Raw genomic sequence first — 7,007 nt, 5'->3', positions numbered from 1 at the left:
CCATTTTTCGGTGGATCTCACGAAATTTCACAATATTTTTTCGAGCATTAAATGAGCTTAGAAAATTCCGTAAAAATTTTATACTAACCCCCGTGTTGTGGGCTTCGTGTAGGTATCCTCAATTCGCGGAAATTCGACAGTTGTCCAGGTTTGTGAATTTCCGACTAGACAGACTCGCTACCGGAAAAGTCTCCGAACTGGATCGAGGTTTTGGCTACCCCACCTTTGTCAGACATCCCGAGCGTGTTCCCGAAGTCGGAATCGGCAAAGGTAAACCCGAACCTTGCTTTTTCGTAATTTTCTAGTGCTTAAATAGGATTAAAAATCCATAAAATATTCTTGGTAGCTCAAAAAATTATGATTCTTTTTGCAATAGCCTAGTAATATTACTAAGGACCGCGGGGCAAAGTTTTAGAATTTTTAGAGCTTGTTTGGGTAGTTTTTGTAAAAATGATCAATTATAAGGACTAAATTGAAATTTTACATATTGTGATGGATGACTGATTTGATGGGCCCAGGAGGGGTTGTGTGATGTGATTGAATTGTGGATATATGAGTTGCGAATATAGAAGTGTGTTTTGAGCCCTTTTGTAGGTTGAGTAGGTCCTAGGTATAGGGGAGACTCTACCAGATTTTCGGCACGACTTAGGACGTATTTGGTCTTTTCATGATTTGTATTGAGTCAATTGTGTTAAATAATTGTAATGTAATTGTCAGGTGAGCCGGGACAGCTTTCTTCCTCCGCCCAGCCGCCACAGTGACCGCTGTCAAGTTTGTGAGTAAAATATTAATTTTAATTGTAATTTCACTATTATTATATGTTTAAGCATGCCCATGCATCACTTATATGTATGTATCTATGTAGTTAAACTCTAGGCACGTTTTATGTTACATTCATAACTGTTAAAGTGCCATGGATATTGTTGTGGTAATTTGGAGCAGTGTGTGTGCGTTGGCGTGCGTGTGATGTGGTGTGTACTATGGATAGGACGGGTAGTCACGGCTTGCGATCTTCGCTGGGACCCGATCCTTCGGGGGTAGTCAAGGCTTGAGTTCTTCGCTGGGACCCCGATTTGGTTTATTAAGCGAAAGTCCGGCTTGAGTTCTTCACTGCACTGTGTTGGATTTAAGAGAGTCAGATAGGGATCACCCCATATATTATGATTGATATTACTGGGCATGTGAGTGCTTCAAATTACCTTTTTGCTGTTATGATGTGAATTTATTGCTGATGTTGCATTTCACTCTACAGGGTGCATTAGTTTCAGATAGTTATAGAGATTATGGTTAAAATTGATATTTTACTCTCTGAGTCGAACGCTCACTCCTGTTCAATATTTTTTTCAGGCCACAGGAGGATATTTTTTAGGTTAACCTGCTTTCTCCCTCGCAAGTTATTTATTCATGTTTGTGTAATTCTATAAATTTCTAGAATTTTCGCATGTGTTAGAAATATTTAATTGATTTGGGCCTGTAATATAAATTGTTATTTTGGACCTGTAAAATTATTATCACATGCATGTTTGATGGACTGGATGAGGGAGCTGAGCTCCCATTTATTTTTATGTTGATATGAGTATGTGGAGGGTGAGCTGAGCTGCCAAATTGAGTATTTATTTTGTTTACAGGTCGGGTGAGTCAAAAACTCCCCGTTGAAAGGTCCATTTTGTGGCCGGACTCTGTCCGGTTGAATTCTTGAAATTGGGCCCAAATGGGCCTTAGAGTTGGGTTAATGAATAGTTATGCTTACTACGGGCCTCGGGGGCTTTAGGCTGGCCCAGGTCCTAGTGCCGGTCCGGCCCATAGGTTGGGTCGTGACAAATGTGGTATCAGAGCTTAGGCTCCAGATTCATAGGGAAAAATTGTCTAAGTGTTGGGAAGAGTCTACTAGGAGTCACATGCGGAAAAATAGGGTCCACATTCGTCTTGCATTGTCATCTTTGCTTTTAGTTTCTGCTTCATATATTGTGTGTAAATATGGGACTATAGAGCTGTGTAATGAGTAATTTTGAATTTTGTGGGCTAATGCTGCTGAATTTCAGGAAAATGCGTAGAAGGTGAGAGCCGCATCGCACTGTAACTGGATGTGCTGACGAGGTGTCAGCACAGGATGAGGCGCCTGCCCCGAGGAGGTGGGGTAGGAGGCCTAGAGCTGCTCAAGTAGAAGAGCAGCTGCCAACAGTTCAGGATCAGTCTTTCATGGCACAGGGTCCCATGGACCCCATGGCAGCTACTCTAGCTGGGTTGCAGAGAACCATCGATATGATGGCACAGTATATGGTCCACCCTCCACGGCAGCAGCAGTCCACCGCACCAAGAGGAAAACCTTACAAACAGATCATAAATTTCAAAAAGTTGGTGCCTGGTACTTATGATGTGTCAGATGATGCATATCAGTTTTTGGATTCTCGCAGCATGTGCAGAATGTAATTGCAATTGACTGACAGAAGACTAATAGAGTGTATGCAGCATGTCATGGGGCCTATGCCTAGACAATGGATGAATGACTACATATTACCTCAGATGGAGGGTTTGTCGTGGACTCAGTTTGTGGAACTGCTCATCAATTGGTTTGTGCCAGAAAGCTTCAGGGACCAAAAGCAGTGGGCCTTTGAGGCCTTAAGACGTAATGGCGTGTCCAGATGAATATGCTACTGCACTTCGAATCGAGCGGTATGCCCCTCAGCAGAGCTACGAAACTATGAAGGTGAAGAGATTCCTAAAGGGGCTTGACAAGAGGTATGCAAACCTGGCCATGATGTCAGATCAGTCTTTTGATGTGGTAGTTGATCGAGCCAGACAGATAGAGATTAGCTATACTGTGGATGACAGGGGAAGAGCAAAGAAAAACAGAGCAGAGGGTTCTTCAGGTGTTCCCCACATGGGTACTACGGATAGTGGTGGCCAAACTACTTACAGAGGAAGAAATAGGAACAAAAAGAGTGGTTTTAGACACAAACCCCGAGGGTTCGCACTGTGGTACGGATCCAAAGAAGGGTCACGCCTAGGTCCTGTTCAGATCCTCCTTGGCACCTTGTGCACAAAGGTGGAAGAGGACATTCAGACCTTGTATGATGGGTCCAGAGTATGCTTCAGTGTGGCTAATCAGTCACTTTGCTAGGGAATGCCCCGTGTTGATGAGCCACGGATGGGGTCACAGTGGTTCTCATGCAAATGTTCCTCGCGCCAGATCCGGTGCTTCGGCAAAGATGGCAGGCAGTTAGTTCAGTGGCCAACAGGGCCGAGGACAAGGGGGACGTGGATTTGGAGGTAGATCAGGATGTAGAAGTCAATATCAGGGTTCTGCCACTCAGGGTAGGGGTCAAGCTCGGGTTTTCACCCTGACCCATCAGGATGCTCAGGCTTCAAATGCAGTTGTGGCAGGTATTCTTCTGGTCTGTTCCTATGAGGCTCGTGTTTTAATAGATCCGAGTGCTACGCACTCATTTGTCTCCCCTGTGTTTGCCATGAGATTGGGTAGAAACCCTACAACTTTAGTATGCCCTTTGTCGGTAATTACCCCACTTAGTGACAACATAGATGTAGATATGGTTTTTTCGGGTAGCCCAGTAGTAGTGGATGGAAAGATCCTCCCAGCAGACTTGCTTCCTCTACCAGTAATGGATTTCGATATAATCTTGGGGATGGATTGGTTGGCAACTCATTATGCCACTTTAGACTGCAGGAACAAAAAGGTGTATTTTCACATACCTAGTGTGGAAGAGTTTAGCTTTGATGGTGACAGGAGCGTGGCTTCATATAAATTGGTGTCAGCAATTAGTGCTAGAAAAATATTGAGGCGTGGATGCCAAGGGTATTTGGCATTGGTGAGAGATACATTTGTAGAAGGTGTCAACATGGAAAATGTTCCTATTGTCAGAGAATTCATGGATGTCTTCCCTGAAGAGCTTCCAGGGTTGCCACCAGAAAGGGGAATAGAGTTCTGCATTGATGTTGTTCTAGGTACAAACCCCATATCAATGCCACCTTACAGGATGGCATCAGCAGAATTGAAAGAGCTAAAGGAGCAACTACAGGAGCTTTTGGACAAGGGTTTTATACATCCGAGCACTTCACCTTGGGGCACTTCTGTTCTATTCGTGAGAAAGAAAGATGGGTCATTGAGGTTGTGTATTGACTACAGACAGCTGAACAAGGTGACTGTGAAGAACAAGTATCCACTTCCTCGGATCGATGATTTGTTTGATCAGCTCCAAGGGGCTAGATTCTTTTCCAAGATAGACCTGCGATCAGGCTACCATCAGTTGAGAATCAGGAATGAGGACGTGTCCAAAACGGCATTCAGGACAAGATATGGTCATTATGAGTTCTTGGTGATGTCTTTTGGACTCACTAATGCACCAGCAGCCTTCATGGACTTGATGAACAGGGTGTTCAAGCCATTTTTGGACCGTTTTGTCATCGTATTCATAGATGACATTTTGGTATACTCTCGGACTGAGGAAGAACACGTGTGGCACTTGAGAATGGTGTTGCAGACTTTGAGGGAGCACCAGCTATATGCCAAATTTTCAAAATGTGAATTTTGGCTAGAAAGCATCTCATTCTTGGGACACGTGGTTTCTAGTGACGGCATTCAAGTGGATCCCAAGAAAATTGAAGTCAGAATCGATTAGCTTAGGCCTACAACAGTCACTGAGGTGCGAAGTTTTCTGGGTCTAGCTGGCTACTATAGGCGTTTTGTGTAAGATTTTTCCAGGATAGCGGCTCCCCTAACTAAGTTAACTCGGAAGAATGTTCCATTTATTTGGACAGATGACTATGAGAAGAGCTTCCAGAAGCTTAAGGAGTGTCTAACCACCGCCCCTGTGTTGACACTACCTATGAGTGGTGAAGGATACACAGTGTACTGTGACGCCTCCAGAGTTGGCCTAGGGTGTGTTTTGATGCAGAATGGGAAAGTAGTGGCTTATGCTTCAAGACAGCTGAAGAGGCATGAGCAGAACTACCCCACCCATGATTTGGAAATGGCGGCTGTAGTCTTCGCACTAAAAATCTGAAGACACTACCTGTATGGTGAAGTGTGCGAGATATACACCGACCACAAGAGTTTGAAGTATATCTTCCAACAGAGGGACTTAAACTTGAGACAGAGGAGATGGATGGAGCTTCTGAAAGACTATGATTGCACCATCCAATACCACCCTGGGAAGGCCAATGTAGTAGCAGATGCTTTGAGCAGAAAATCTTCTGGCAGTTTGGCGCACATTTCAGTAGAGAAAAGACCGTTGATTCAGGAAATACATGAGTTGATGGATCAAGGTTTAATCCTAGACCTTTTAAATGAGGGGGTATTATTGGCTCATTTTTCAGTGAGACCAGACTTGCGAGACAGAGACAGAGTTAGAGTTTCCCAGCATAGAGACCAATAATTAATGAAGATCATAGAAAGAGTACAGCAAGGTGAAGGTGGTGAGTTTGGATTTGCCAATGATGGCGCCCTTATGCAAGGTTCTAGGATATGTATGCCCGATGTGGATAATCTCAGAAGTGAAATCATGCAAGAGGCACACTATACACTGTACAATGTCCACCTAGGCTCCACCAAGAAGTACCGTGATGTGAAGGATAGCTATTGGTGGAATGGCATGAAGAGAGACATAGCAGACTTCGTGTCCAAGTACTTGACTTGTCAGAAGGTGAAGTTTGAATACTAGAGACCGTCAGGGAAGCTGCAAGAGCTCCCTATCCCAGAATGGAAGTGGGATGTAACACCCCAAAATTTCAAAATTTATTATTTTATGATAATTATTGGTATTTTAATTTTATTTAAATTTTAGGAATTTTTTTGAGATTATTCGGATTTTAAAAATCGGGTTCAATTTTTCGAAAATATAAACTTTGATGATTTTTAAAAAATTTATTTAAAGACCACGTGGCAAAACTAAAAATATATTTGGAGTCTACGAATTTTTCTGAGTTTTCTGGAATTTTTTCAGAATTTTTGGACCTCGTTTTCGGTCCCGAGGCAGAGTAAAAATTCAAAATTTTATATTTCAAATCAAACCGGCCAAATCGAACCGGACCGGATCGGACCGGTCGAATCAGACCGGCTCCCCCCCCTTTTTCTTCCTCCCGCGCGCGTCCGACCTCCTCCCCTTCTCTCTCTCTTTTCTCTCTCCTCCCTCCTCCCCTTGCCGCGCCGTCGCCTCCCCTGCCTCCCCACCTCGCCGGCGCCCCACTTCAGCCCTCCCCCACGGCCGGCCGCAGCCTGGAACGCCGAAAAACGGCCTCGGAAAGGACGTGCAGCGCGCACGCTACGCCTGGACTTCCCGGCCAAAATCCGGTCGATCCGGCCACCAATTGGACCGGGTCTTATGTCTAAAATTATCTACTCGTCGAGAGCTTTCCATAGACACCAAGAACGCCGAAATCCATCGAGCGGTTTGTCCAATTTTTACCCGGGAAATTTTAGCCCATTTTGACTTTCGGGCTAGATTTCTCGCAAACCGTGAATTCCACGAGAAAACCGAGAGTACCAGAGCATTCCACTCGTAGAGAGCTTCGCGGCGACATAAATTTCGAATTTTTTCGACACCGTTTTTCGGTGGGTCCCACAGAACTTCGCAGTGTTTTTCCGAGCATTAAATGAGCTTAGAAAATTCTGAAAAATTTATGTACTAACCCCCATGTTGTGGGCTTCGTGTAGGTATCCTCAATTCGCGGAAATTCGGCGATTGATCTGCCGCAAATTTCGGGCCGATCAGAACACCCTAAGTTCTGTGAGTGCATTCTCATTGCTGGTGACTTTGTCAGGACAGCTAGGATGCCTAGAACCACACCTTGTTATGAGAGAGGAGACATAAATAATGAAATACAAAAAAGAAAATACAAGAAAAACAAAGGAAAATCATAGCAAAGAAATGTAACAATAAGTGAGCCGAAACCTAGCGATGGGTGATCAGACCGAAGTCACGAGTGGACCGTTGACTAGCTCCTGGATCATGGGAACCCTGGAAAACATTTTTTGGACTTAAATAGAACCT

Source organism: Hevea brasiliensis, chromosome 17, assembly GCF_030052815.1.
Source record: "Hevea brasiliensis isolate MT/VB/25A 57/8 chromosome 17, ASM3005281v1, whole genome shotgun sequence".
In the NCBI taxonomy this organism is placed as follows: Eukaryota; Viridiplantae; Streptophyta; class Magnoliopsida; order Malpighiales; family Euphorbiaceae; genus Hevea; species Hevea brasiliensis.
This window is presented reverse-complemented; position numbering follows the sequence as displayed.